Below are 14,595 nucleotides of genomic sequence, written 5' to 3'. Positions count from 1 at the left end.
GGATGAGGACTTCCGTCTTGTCTGAGTTCAGTTTCAGGCGGCTGTTCTTCATCCATTCGGTGACGTCTTTCATCCCTTCGCGTAGGCTAGTTCTGGCGGTGTCGGGGTCTCTGGTGAGGGAGAGGATCAGCTGTGTGTCGTCGGCGTAGGAGATGATGTTGAGGTTGTGCTGTTTACTATTTATACAGGCTCCCTTGAGCCGGTGGAGGTGACGACCTCGAGATAACGCACCTGCGCGCCTTAAGAGGTATCTGGACCTACGAATATTTTCGGCAGCCCACGCAGCAACCCCGTGCACACGCCTAATCCCTGCTGATGAGCGTTAATGAACGCGAAACACGTGTCCAGGGATGGCAAGCACACAAGTCCACACAGGACGTAGGAGCTCATAATACACTCCACATCGTCCGCAAGCCTTTTTATCTGCTAGCAGGGGCCCAGACATTAAAAAAATTTCCTTATACCCTCGGGAACTGGGACCACCTGCATAGCTTTTAAACATCACGTTCATACCCACTATTCACTGCACACTCAGCAAGCATACCAGATCCTCAGTAATCTGGAGTCGCAGCACACCCGGGACACATTCGGTGTCACTGTGGTGGGCCCGATGATGAAGCATGCCACCAACTAGGTTGGTGGGTGAGGGCTTCATGACCAAACCAAATGGTTTGCCTACAGACGTACTTTCTGAGTCTCGTTAACACAACTAAGCTAGTCCTTTATTGATATTCCTACATATAACCAGGGGATCCGGACTAGCTTACCTAGTCCTCTCTCTCTCCATTTTGATTTGCTGCCAAGCACACAAGTGAACACCCTCAAGACTCAACACTCTGGTAGAAGCGCACCCGCTGATACCGACTACATCGACCATCATACTCCGGGGTCACACGCTGATGGGACGAGCAGTGTGCGACCTCATTCGGACATACTATTTATACAGGCTCCCTTGAGCTGGTGGAGGTGACGACCTCGAGATAACGCACCTGCGCGCCTTAAGAGGTATCTGGACCTACGAATATTTTCGGCAGCCCACGCAGCAACCCCGTGCACACGCCTAATCCCTGCTGATGAGCGCTAATGAACGCGAAACACGTGTCCAGGGATGGCAAGCACACAAGTGAACACCCTCAAGACTCACTCTGGTAGAAGCGCACCCGCTGATACCGACTACATTGACCATCATACTCCGGGGTCACACGCTGATGGGACGAGCAGTGTGCGACCTCATTCGGACATACTATTTATACAGGCTCCCTTGAACCGGTGGAGGTGTCGACCTCGAGATAACGCACCTGCGCGCCTTAAGAGGTATCTGGACCTACGAATATTTTCGGCAGCCCACGCAGCAACCCCGTGCACACGCCTAATCCCTGCTGATGAGCGTTAATGAACGCGAAGCACGTGTCCAGGGATGGCAAGCACACAAGTGAACACCCTCAAGACTCAACACTCTGGTAGAAGCGCACCCGCTGATACCGACTACATCAACCATCATACTCCGGGGTCACACGCTGATGGGACGAGCAGTGTGCGACCTCATTCGGACAAACTATTTATACAGGCTCCCTTGAGCCGGTGGAGGTGACAACCTCGAGATAACGCACCTGCGCGCCTTAAGAGGTATCTGGACCTACGAATATTTTCGGCAGCCCACGCAGCAACCCCGTGCACACGCCTAATCCCTGCTGATGAGCGTTAATGAACGCGAAACACGTGTCCAGGGATGGCAAGCACACAAGTGAACACCCTCAAGACTCAACACTCTGGTAGAAGCGCACCCGCTGATACCGACTAAATCGACCATCATACTCCGGGGTCACACGCTGATGGGACGAGCAGTGTGCGACCTCATTCGGACATAACATAAAATGAAAGGTGTGCCTGTGGCAAGAAGGCCTTCTAAGATGCAAGGATGTGGGAGGAACCATGTTTTAGTGATGAAGAGGGAATTACAATTGTAATTGGTAATGAGTTCTGTGATGTCTGGTGTGGGGAATATGGCAGAACGGGTGCTAAGGAGTATGATCTGGAATTGTGTTCACTATTTGGAGGGTATGTTGTAGCGGTATGTGTTGGAAGGTGGGTGTAGGTGTTGTAAGGATCCTGTGTTTTCTATGTCTTTGTGTGATTGTGGAGATTGGCAGTAGGGAGTGCTGCAAGAGGCACTTGAATATATCTTAAATTGTTTTTTTCAGCCGAACAGGTGTTCTGGCCTAACCAGGTAATGTTTTCACACTTTACTGTAGATGCTCTAGCTGTTGCACACTCTGAATAGTTTATTACAATGGGAAGAAGGCATGCATTTATGTCACTTCCTGTACAGATGAATGCTGCGAAATACAGTGATGCCACTTCCTGTGGAGATGATGATGATGGGAAATTAAGTCTGCTTTCCTGTATTTTTCTTTTGAAGATGGTTTAGCGGAAATCAGTGATGTCACTTCCCATGAGGATGCATGATAGAGAATGAAGTCCACTTGTCTTGCTTCTTCTAATGATGGTTTTATTGGGAATCCAGTGACGTTACTTCTTGTGCAGATGGATGTTGAGAAATGCTGCAAAGTCCTTTTCAGGGGAGATGGATGATTAAGAATGAAGTTCACTTTACTGATATTTTCTTTTAAAGATAGTTTTTTCGGGAAAAAGTGATGTCACTTCCTGTACAGATAAATGCAGGTAAATTCAGTGATGTCCCTTCTTGAGGAATCCAAAAACATGAAACATGCTGTTAGTGTAGTGTCTTATGCTTTACATACAGTGGGGATAAAGTATATAGTTCACCAACCATGGTTTAAGGCCTGTAATATAACAATTTGTCCTGAACTACCAGTTTCTTCATGTTCATCTAGTAGTTCAAGTGCCATTTTTCGAGGATGGTGGCCTCAGTTGAATGGCAGATGTTGTTGGAAGAGTTGGACTTTTAAGATGTCTCTGAAGTTTCTCAGGAGAGGGGCTCATTCTAATAGCAGGATGTTGGTGGTCCAGATTCTGTGAGCATTCCCAGAGAAAGCTTTATAGTTCTTGATATTTTGAATACATGAATTGCTACTAGTAGAGTCAATACTTAGGAGTGATAGGGACTTCCTAATGGTTTATTTGGGAGCCAGGTCTTTTTTTGTTTACAAACGTATGTTTAATGAATGTTAAGCAGAAAGCATTAAGAACATTGTAACACACACTTAGTTCATCAAAAGGATATGCTTGGCACCTTCTCAAGGCATTGCCATTTGGTTGAAACAATACATTATCGCAAAGCAGTGACAGCAGCATTCCTACTACTCGCAGTCAGAATGTCCGAATGAGGTCGCACACTGCTCGTCCCATCAGCGTGTGACCCCGGAGCATGATGGTCGATGTAGACCTCGAGATAACGCACCTGCGCGCCTTAAGAGGTATCTGGACCTTTGAATATTTTCGGCAGCCCACGCAGCAACCCCGTGCACACGCCTAATCCCTGCTGATGAGCGAGTGAACACCCTCAAGACTCAACACTCGGGTAGAAGCGCACCCGCTGATACCGACTACATCGACCATCATGCTCCGGGGTCACACACTGATGGGACAAGCAGTGTGCGACCTCATTCGGACATACTCGCAGTCAGAAACATAGATTTACTGGCCTAGCCATTTCCCCCACACTCGGCTGTGTTTATGGGGATAGCACCTGGCTTCATAGACCAGTTTGTCCTGTTGTGCATACCAGTCCACTCCCCGGTGCCACTGGGAAAGATTGGGAGGGGAAGGAGACCTATATTGGGCGGCAATGTCTCGTTTGGCAATCATAAGGGTTGTCTCCCAAAACGATTGGTCAGCCCTCGCTCCCCAGGAAACCTCAAGAACACCCAACAGAAGCATCAGAGGGGAGAGGGGGACATACCAACCAAGCACCTCAGACAACTCCCCCACCAACGTAGTCCAAAACTTTTGAATTGTTGAGCATAGCAGAACTACGTGATAAAAATCAACCTAAGTTTTACCACAACGAAAAGATGTCGGTTCGAGAAGCCGTCCTGCTCGATGAAGCCAACTAGTGAGAGAGAGGCAGTATAAACATAGTAAGTTTTAATCATTTATAATATGGAGGAAGTCTTATTCACCCTTAGCGTCATTAGCGTGTCGTGACATTCATCATCCTCAAGAGGTCTCACCCAACTGTCTTATCGGGCTCTGAGAAGATCCAGGGTGCCCGGAGTATTAACAATCAGTGTACAATATATTTTGGAGATTCCACCCTTGCCTAAGTGGCCCATCAAAAGTTTAGCCTCCGGCAGATTGAACTCAAGAAGTGAATCAATCTGCGACAGATGTGAGTGTAGAGCGTGTCTTAATTGAAAACATTTGTAAAACTGTGAATGGGAAAATGCCTATGTAGCTTGGAGTACCTGGTAGGAGCGCATATGTGTGCCTGACCATACATACACCAGTTGCGAGATCCCAATAAGGTTCCATCTTCCAAAACCCTGTAGGGACACCATTTTTAGCAGCCAGATACCATGCCAGCAAGGTGTTTGCCGCATGAGTGTGGCATCGCATTGAGTATGTCATAAGGCAGCTCGCTAAGCTTGTAGGGCCACCCTGGTCAATGTGGGTGTAGAATCAGGGATGGGAGAGCAATACTGCATGGATGATATTTAGGGGAACCATCATAGGGGCCCCGTTGGCAATGTGCAAGCACAAGATGGACCCTGGAACCATACCAAAGAAAGGAGATCGCTACTCCATCCAGTGTTCAAAAACACTTCTGCTGTATCAGCAGTGGCACATTTTGAAAAGTGTAAAGAAATCGAGGCAGGATCATTATTTTATAAAGGGTGATACAGCCCATGACATTTAACGGAATAGATTGCCACTTAACAAGGTCAGCTTTGGTTTTCTGCATTAGGGGGTTTCAAAATGAGAGACCAAGTAAGCTAGGGATGTAGAGCAACCCAGATACTTGAAGTTAAGATGAAGGATGGGTTTATTATCTTGTCAGTCGAAGCACTCCTGGGATGGGTCATACGGCATCAGGATTGATTTAGCGGGATTGACCTCAAGGCCTGATGCCTCCTGTAAGCAGTGCAGGAGGTGGAGAAAGCGGGGTCCACTCGTTGCAGGGTTTACTAAGTAGAGCAGGACATCATCCGCGTATAGTGCTATGTGGTCTTCATGGCTGTCGCTCCATCTCCACTTATGTGTCAGTGCATCTACTCAGATGAGCTATGCCAATGGCTCAATTTTGAGTGAGAATAGGAGTGGAGACAAGGGACAACCCTGCGTAGTCCCTCTGCCGATAGAGAAAACGTTGGAAAGGACTCCATTAATATGAACTCTCGCAGATGGATTGGAATACAGGGCCTGGACTATTATACAAAATTTGGGCCCAGCCCGGCCCATGTCAGTACTAGTCGGAGGTGGCCCCAGTCAACTGTATGAAATGCCTTTTCAAATTCTATAAAAAGCACATTCAAGCGATACAAGCATACAAAGGCTACAATATATTAAGAATACTTGGCATGTCCATTATTCCCCCTCCCCCCAAAAAACTTGGAAGGAGCAGGTAAACTTCCACTGCTGGTGCAGTATACAGTTATCAGTGTGAACCCCTAAAGTTTGGGAATAATCAAGTACGGGGGTAAAACAAGGGCTTAGGCTTCAAGGCTGAAGTGTGCTGGAGCACCAGGTGTAAATATGTGTGCACCACGACTTCTGAGCAAACTAAGTGTAATCTTGTGTAGCATCATGTGCTAACGTGTACAGTGTGAGTTCTGAGAAAACTAGGTGCAACCTTGCATAGAGCCTATAAAATTGTGTGCAGGGTTGTGGTCAACTATTCGGGTGGAGACTCCAGCAGGGCGTCATGGCATCTGTCACAAGACTCCCCCGTGTGTGCAGGGTTGTGGGTCCCTGTCCCCTTATGATGTTCCTCCCCAGGGGGTCCGTACTTCTCTTGGTGCTGCACATGGTCATCATGGAACCTCCAAATGTGAACTTTCCAAGCAAGGGGTGATAACCAAGGGCTTTGTCAACCCCCTCATATGGAACTGCACATAACGGTACACAGTGAACACAGGGAGCATACCACGCAGAAGCCTGATTAGGAGGAGAGTAATAGTTTAATTTCTATGGTAATATCTCTGGCCACCGTTGTACTCGCATACAACGGAGGCCAGCGGGTAGAGAGAAGGGTATTGTGCAGCCACAATTAATAACTGTTAACAATTATACTGAAGGCCTTGGAGGGAACTCCATCATGTTCACCGGCAGAGACTTGGACCAGGGACTGGGCAGTAATGGGTATACACATGACGCGACCACTCCTAACAAGAAGGCCCTTTTTGGCGCCGAGGGCACCATAGGGATGTCTTCCTAAAAAATGGTTAAAGTAGAGAGCAGTTGCCACAACCCCGGGTGACCAGTGAGCATGCCCTTGGGGGTAAATAAAGCTGTGTTTAAGACAGAGATAGCGGTTCCCAAGTTAACTGTAGGCCATCAAATTTACCTACGGAAGGGTAAATAAGCCATACGCAAGCCCACCAAGCATGAGGGCTTGGGTCAACTCTAATTCAAATCATCTGAAATCAGTAGGGCTTGGTGAATTAGGCATGGTCTCTTTAGTGCTACATTGCAAGTTTTTCCCGATAGGGTCTGAAAACACCTGCAGAGGGAAAAGTGAACTGTCCTACCAGAAGGACTGTTAACCAGGTCAGAGGTAAATAGGAGTTGTCGAGTCTGGAGAGGCCGTTTAAATTTCTCGCAGGAGGGTAAACCGCGCCATGCTCAAAATTCATGGAACAGAGGGATTTCTGGATTTATCAGACTCAGCTCTTGCACGCCGCCACCACAGGATGTTTTGATGTGGAGGGGTGACCAATTGTCTATAATGGGCATGGACCTGTTTCTGTTGGACCTGGGCGATGCCCTAGAATCAGCAGGGTGCTAGTAAAAATGCCTGCCTTGGTAGGCGCCCTGGGTATGACGGGTGCCCCATCCAGAGCTGTGGCGAAGTTACAGGGCAATCCAGAGGCTGAATGGTACATTGTGGTACCTTTTTCAAGACCAGAAGAAGGGTGCAAATGCCAAATAGCCCCTGGGAGTCCTTACGGCAGGACCCTGGAGGAACAATGGCACCCTGTTAGTCCTTTGGGTGGATGTAAACCTGAACATCCGGGGGCTTGCCTGGATATGCGCCGCCCCCTCAAGGGGCGTGAGTAAATGGGTGGACTGGTGGTCCACAGGATGTAAGGGGTAATCCCCCAAAATATTTTTCAAAAAATCTTTATTAAATTATGAAACACAAGGCACATTACAGAGCAGCAGCACAGCAGAAATAGTGCAGTTTCTACAGTTCTATACAGTTACATGTCACATTGAGATGAAGGCAGGGATATATGCAGAGATCGCCCATCTTTATTGAATAATAATCAAGGCACAGCAGAAAAGGCACAATCAGTCCGGCCCCGGAGGAGAAATGGGATCAGCATTCTCAATCTGGGCAGTTTGCGTGTCTGCAATGGGCAAAGTTGGCACCTGGTCGTCAGGGTCAGCCAAGCGCTGGAGATTGGAAACGAGGGGGGCCCTAATGTCAGGGGTCTACTGGGTGCAGGCATTAGATTCCAAAACCCACCAAGGAGTGTCTGGCAGTGGGCTGCGTCGTCCACCTAATTTTTAATCGTATGAGCTATTTACGACCCCAGTGCATGGCCACCCTTAGCTTAGCAAGCACCAACAGCATCGCAACCAGCTTGCGGTTGGCATCGGACACATGCTTAACGTAACTCAGGAGGCACAGCAATGGGTCCGGGGTGATACGCTCAAGTGTAATGTAGTTAATGGCGGTGCACACCCCCTGCCAGAACAGCACCACCCTGGGGCACACCCAAGGCAGGTCCTCGAAGTCTCCACCTGGAGCCGTGCAGCACATACATCTGGCGTTGTCAATTAAGCCCATCTTAGGGGTGCTGTAAAGCCTATGCAGATACTTAAAATGGATAGGCCTCAGGTGGAAATTGGGAGAGAGGCGATAACAGCTCTGGAGAAAGGTCTACACCAGCGTCCTCACACCACACAGTGCGGGTGTGCTCGGTGTTGATGGGGGAGGCGGCCAAGTTGAGGGCGTATAATCTAGTGACCAGCTTCTGCGGGGAGCTGGATGAGTGAACAAACTCAAGGGCAGCGTTAACTTGAGGGGCCTGTGGAAACACGGGGTTGGCTTCCCTACATGTTGCCCTAATTTGATAATATAACAACTTATCAAGAGGAGTCGCGCCATCCGGGAGGGAGAAGAAAGTATTGTCGGGGTAGATGTCTGCTGTAGTGCTGAGGTCCAGAAGAGCAGCGCGTCAGGCCATGCCCGTTGTCTGCAGTGGGGGAAGCGTAGGGTTATCAGCGAGTCTCGGGGAAGGGGCATGCAATATGGTAGCACCGGTGTATTTGCGCAGCCCGTCCCAGGGCAGGCATTCAACCGTGTCAATCTCACCTCGGGGGGCTTGGGTAGAAGGAGTAGTGCTGTTGAAGTGGCCATGGGGCAGCAAGATCAGCTTTAACCGCAGCATGGGGTTGAAATGGTGTGAGGTGCAGCGTGAAGTGGAGGAAGCTAGCTTGGGTACACAGCGCATAAAGCTTGAAATCTGGAGAGTCCAAGACACCACGGACCAGGGGCAGAGTAAGTTTATCATAAGCAACCCTGGGTTGGTACCCAGCCCATATTAGAGTGTTAATGTTGAAGCGGAGCTGGCGGAAAAAGTGTGAAAGGAGAGGGATAGGGATGTTTAAAAAGAGATATAGAAATTTCGGGGTTTATCAAGCTTTGAGAGAAGAGTGAGCAGGGCCTCCCGTAAAGTAGGAGGAAAGCTACCTCATTCCAGGGAGTCGTTGTACATGGCAGCGAGGAGAGATGCGTATTGCTTATAGACTGCAGGAGTGAGACCGTCGGACCCAGGAGCCATATCACCCGCGATCACAGTAGAAATTTCTTCCTGAGTGAATGGCTCATTGAGATAGTTCCAGTGACCGTTACTAAGCCAGAGGAGCTCAATGGTGTCAAATTATTGATCCAAAACCTCCGGGGAAGGCGCCTCTCCAGCGGAGTACAGCTGGGAGTAAAAAGCAGAGATTCTGGCAATGATTTTGGTAGGAGAGGTAGTTCTACCTGCGCATTCATCAGTAAGCGCCGTAATATAGGAGGGAGTGTGTTGTTGTTTGAAGAGGCTCGCAAGAGTCTTACCAGGCCGGTCTCCCTTGCCATAGCGTCGAGCGTGGGTCTCCCTACCCAAAAATGCGATCTCCCTGTCGGCCTCATCGTGGAATTCAGAAAGCTTAGTCCTGATCAGCGCGAGCTTGGTGGGCTGGGGTCTCAAGACTGCTGAGAGTCTAGCGTCCTAATCTCGTTTTCCAAACGGTTGAGGGTACCCCGAATAGAACTGCACATCCCAGACTGCTTAGCAATACACTCTCCCCGGATGACAGCCTTAAAACCTTCCCAGAGAGTGGAGGGAGACTCCACCAAACCCACGTTGAGTTCATAGTAAGTGGTAATAGCACCACTAATTTCTTTACAGAAAGCAGCGTCACGAAGGGCATTGGGGGCAGACGCTAAGGGAATATACGACGCAGTTGGAGTGGAAATTGCAGGCGCAGACGTACAGGGGCATGTTCGGAGAGGGTGCGGGCCATTTAATCTACTAAAGTGGTCGAGGAGAATATGTCACGCGTGGTGAACTACAGATCAAGGGGAGACCATGAGCCCTGCGAATCTGAGATACAGGTACCCTCGCGGCTGTCGGGATGCGCGTGCCGCCATGCGTCCAACAAGGAGTTGTCAGATGCTATGGAATGGAGCAGGGACATGGCTTGCAGGTGGTGGATGTGACAACCGGAGTGGTCTAGCGTCGGCAATGGAGTTATATTAAAATCACCTCCCCAGATAAGAGAGTGGGGCCCCAGGAAGGAAATGAGCTGCCAGATGCATGTAAAGAAGTCAGGATCATCGGAGTTGGGGCCATATATTGCTGCTAGGATCAGTGATTGGTTATACAGAGTGCCAGCGAGGATCACATATCTTCCCGCGGTATCGATGAGAGATTGGGTGGTTTGCTAAGGGAGGCCTCTGCGAAAAGAATGTAGACTCCTCGGGAAAAATTAGAATAGAAGGAGGAATAAGAGTCAATCCAGTGCTGCGATAATAACCTAGGAGCAGTGCTCGGAAGAAGGTGCGTTTCCTGGAGGAAACGGACATCGACCTAATGTCTGAAGAGCTGCTCATACATGAGGCATGCCTTACGGTAATCATTGAAATGAATTGATTCGTACTTGTAAAGCGCACTTATACTCATGAGTGTCTTGGCGCTATACGCATACCGCTGTGGAACCCTTCCTGGTTTTTTCCCTGTGAAATGCCCACTCCTGGGCACCCCCAAGGTGAAGCTAGGCATCCCAGCGCTGTTGGGGCCATTGTGGAGATTAAGCAAGCTATTGCCCAGAGTCGCAACGGGGGATCCATGGTTTGAATAGGCACCGAGGTGAGAATTATCAGGTCCGAGGAAATTGAGCCCGAGACCCGCCGAGGCGGGAATTGAACCCTGGTCCCCGGGCCAGACCACTGCATCAGGGTCTGCCGCTCTAGCCATTGAGCCACACTTCTCCACAGGCCTCTAATGGTCCATGTACTAAATGTGGTGTCTGTCATATGGAGTTGCAAGATGAATCAATGACTTAAGGCCCGTGTGACGCGGTATCACTGACCGCGAGAGGTGCTGCGATGAACTGTGTATTATATGATACATGATGTAGACTAGTGCGAACAAGTAAATAAAACAAAAATAACAACAAACCTCATGTAAGAGGTTCCAACTCCATATGGGAGAGCCCAACCCACCCACCCACCACCCACTCCAAGCCCCCAATTAGGTTGAGGAACAGACCCCAACCCACCCAAACTTGGCATGCACCCCTTTCGCAGAGACAGGGTGGCCAAGCCACAACACTGTTCGGACCATGGTCATGCAAATAACATTTACTCGGGGAAGTGACACGCCCTTGAAGAAACAATAGCATTAGTTCCAATAGTTATTCTCACAGCAGCGCCATGAACCTATCAGTTCTTCAGGAGGAATCAAAAGTCAGCATCCCGCACCTCAATCGGACAATGACACCCCAAAGGCGGGGTGCAGCAGGAAGTCAGAGACGTTAGGACAACAATGTATGAGCCAGCCTGGACAGAGCACGAAAAAAACCCTGAATGGGACCCAGCCACCCCAATTAGTCATTGTCACTAAGGTGACCCAATTCGGCATTAGCTAGGCTTTTGGCAGCGGTGCGCAAGGGAATTTCCCCCGCTCCTGGGCACGTCTAGGCGCAAAACCGGTTGGTTCCGTCCGGGGCTCGGTGTTCGTTATGGTGCCGGCCCTCGAGGCCCCCTTTGGGGGTGGCCTCTGCGAGAAATGCTTCTCATAGGGCCACCTGTAATGTAAACATCCTTACAACCAAACACTCCTTCACTATGTGCCACCTGTCTTCTAATACGCTTCACGGCTCGTCAAGTGTATGGGGTGCTACAGAACTACAATACCATACTAGTCCTATTATTCGAATCCGGATGTGGCGTACAGCCAGAGCTGCCGGCTTTGGAACTGGGAAACCAGGTGCAAGCCTCTCTCGACATCGGCTCAATGTCCTGCGATTTTCGGAAAGTCCCATCTCCCTGTTCCTCAAAACAAATGAATCTGACCTTGTGTAATGCAACCGGGGCTTATGTAACCTTCGAGTCTCGTTAGCACTATTTAAAGGGGGAGCGGGACCTAAAAAATGAAAATAGATTCCGACTTGGCAGTGCACTAAATAAAAGGGACATTGTCAATGTTTCTTTTGCTGGTTCAGTGAAAGCTATGACAAGCCATAACGTACAGAATATTAAATGCAACACGTGCTGCTTTAGAGAAAAATAGAACAAATCAAAACAACATGTTGTTACTTTTGTTTTATTGGAAACCATAATGAGCGCGTCAACTGGCGAAGAGCCAGTTTTACCGCTGCTGCTCCTCCTTAGCTTCCAGTTTTCTGCAGGTCCCTGGGACGAGCTTGTTGATTGGCCAGGGTCATGATTGAGGAGACGCACACCGCCCCCTCTTTTGCATTTCCTAGAGATTGTTGCTAACAACTGAGCAGCCAGCAGTGACAACCGTGTGGTTTGGTCGGGGGCGCAAAACCAGATAAGGAGAAAGTTACGAAGAGACTTTGACATTAAGGTATTCTTTAGAGAAAAAAAAAACGTTCGGCGGTGATTAGACTTGTTGATGCACTACGATGGGCAATTGATATTTTATCTTTCTTTCATTTTGTGTATACTATATTCCCAAAAGTTGACCAGCTCCAGAGAGTATACAGTTTGCATCATCGCTATTCTTTTTCACTCTGGCATCGGCCTCGTTATTAAATGCTCTCTTTTCAGTGATTGTTAATATTATATTTTAATATTTATATAGCACTTAGTAACCCTTTGTGGGGTGCTGAAGCGCTTGCCTACCATGGAAGCATGCTATATATACCCTGTAGGGAGTTTGGTGGGAAGTGTGCTGCCTCTGTTTTGAACCTGTGTGGGAATTGTCTCCAAGCTTTGTGTGAGGACCATCAAGGGGCGGTTAAGGTGAAATGGGACGCAGCGCTTAGCAGTGTGATGGCGGAATAAGTGTGAGAGCTAAGCGTGCACTTTACATTATTAGTAAGTTGGCAGCTGTGAACATCTGTGCAAGCCCCTTTTTGGCATTTGTTAAGTTTCTAGTTCACTTAGCTGGTTTCTGCACTAGGTTCTCCATTCTGAGATATTTGGAAAAAAGTAATGGAGAAGGCATGGGTTAATGGTAGAAGGAGGGCTCTGCTAGGATGGACTTTGTTAATATCATTCCATATCTGATTGCCATGGTGAGATGTCAGAAGCAGTCACAGCATGTAGCTAATTGGGACCTGCAGTGGTTGATAAAATGTAAATCCTCTGTTGGCCAGCGGCAGGTGGCAGATATCTTCAGTTATTCAATGCCTCTTTAGTTTGTGATGGGTGGTTTATTGCTGTGGACTGGTACAGTACTGGCCGTTGAACATGCCCCTTAGCAGTTTTGTCTTATGTGAATGTCAGAGTGTTAAGCAATAAAAGGGAATTGTTATGCAGCCTGTATGAACTACAATCAACTGCCCAACCACCGAGTGTTATGAGATTACCATTAGTGTGAGTTATACATTGTGCTTCTATTGTAATTGCATTTATATACCGCTTACTACCCCATACGTGGTGTCGTAGCACTTTTTGCTGGGTAGGTTCCTGCTCTGGATCCCAGGAGTAGTAGTTTTTTGGTGATTGGGATTCATCTTGCGCTCTAAGGAAAGCATGTCACTTTTGCTCCAATTTTTTTGTGGTAGGTTAAATTAATAGGAGTTAGCTGTGACCTTTAGTGAGGGGGCTGGGGTAAGTGATTTCATGCATTGGTTAGCAGTTGGCACGCTTGGCCCTTCTCTTCTTGTCTGAATCAGGTGGTGGGAGCAGAGCTCCTGTCCTTGTGTCCTAGGCTCTCTGTTAGTTTACTTCTCGGGGCCCTCAAGGCTTTGATGTGGTCTGTACCTTCAAGCACGCAGATTCAGTAATCTGTATTTTTCCTGTAAAGTTCCTTAAAGTTCCTTAAAGCCAGCCAACATCCACACAAGCTTCAAAGTCACAAGATGTCCTTTTTTTTCGAGAAATAAAAAGTCATTCATTTCTAAATTTAAATGTAGTGTCACTCCACTTTAGTAAGATAATAATGACAATAATAATACTTACTGCATTTATTTAGTACACTACAGGACAGTGCATTTATTGCATGCACATTCTGGTACTATTTCAACTTGCCCGAAAGGATGTATTTCTTGAGAGGAAGTACAAAAAATATAATTTATATTTTTTACGGTCGAAAAATAAATGATTTGCTCTGTGACTGTGAACAACAGTACTAATAAGCCGTCTGTGCCACACTCAGCTCAATAAATCACCTCACTGTACAGAAAGCCCAGTTGAGTGGAATTCAGGTCATCCTCTGCAGAAAGATGAAATGGTGATTGGAGCACGGGAATTTCTAACTGCGATCTTCAGTGATGTATCTGCTTTCGACGCATTAGCATTCTGAGCTACTTTTGTGGCCCAGCTTTCTTGCTAGGTGTAAAGTAGGTAGCCAACTGCAAAATACCCACGTTTTCACATCAGAGTGCTTGTTTGTTAATTATATGTCTGGTCCTTCATCTCCTGTAAGACATCAACTTGATATATTAGCAGTTGAATGGTAGCACTTAGTTGTCACCTAGTGCCTAGTATGTTTCAGGTCTATTTATTAATATTAACTCGACCCCTGCTCAGTATTAATCCGAGTGCCTTTAATGTGTAGGTGGACACAAAATGTGCTGTTTCAAAACGGTTAATGTGTTAATGTGGAAGAGGTGTGGCGCCGCGGCCAGGGCGACTGACGCTGGAATCTGGGGACCACGGTTCGATCCCCGGCTCCGGCGGCAGGTTAGCCCAGCACCATGTGACTCTGGGCAATAGCTCGCTTAATCTTCCCGACGGCCCCCCAGCGCCTAGAGACCCTTACG

At 48.1% G+C, this 14,595-nt stretch overlaps 1 protein-coding gene across 6 annotated transcripts in view; it reads left to right on the top strand.

Moving 5' to 3' along the window:
* The window catches only part of LOC144767519 (outer dynein arm-docking complex subunit 1-like), a 650,935-nt gene that overhangs the window by 379,852 nt on the left and 256,488 nt on the right, over window positions 1–14,595 (top strand). The window contains exon 1 of one of the 6 annotated variants that reach the window (XM_078650941.1): window positions 12,137–12,230. The exons of 4 other annotated variants lie outside the window; for them this stretch is intronic. The gene's annotated coding sequence lies outside the window, so the exon portion shown is untranslated. Of the gene's footprint in view, window positions 1–12,136; window positions 12,231–14,595 lie in introns of those variants that run through there. One more of the 6 variants, XM_078650942.1, reaches the window with a different exon arrangement.

The sequence above is a fragment of the Lissotriton helveticus genome, chromosome 7, assembly GCF_964261635.1.
Source record: "Lissotriton helveticus chromosome 7, aLisHel1.1, whole genome shotgun sequence".
Taxonomy (NCBI): domain Eukaryota; kingdom Metazoa; phylum Chordata; class Amphibia; order Caudata; family Salamandridae; genus Lissotriton; species Lissotriton helveticus.
The sequence above is the reverse complement of the archived record's forward strand: the minus strand, read 5'-3'. Positions and strand labels throughout refer to the sequence as shown.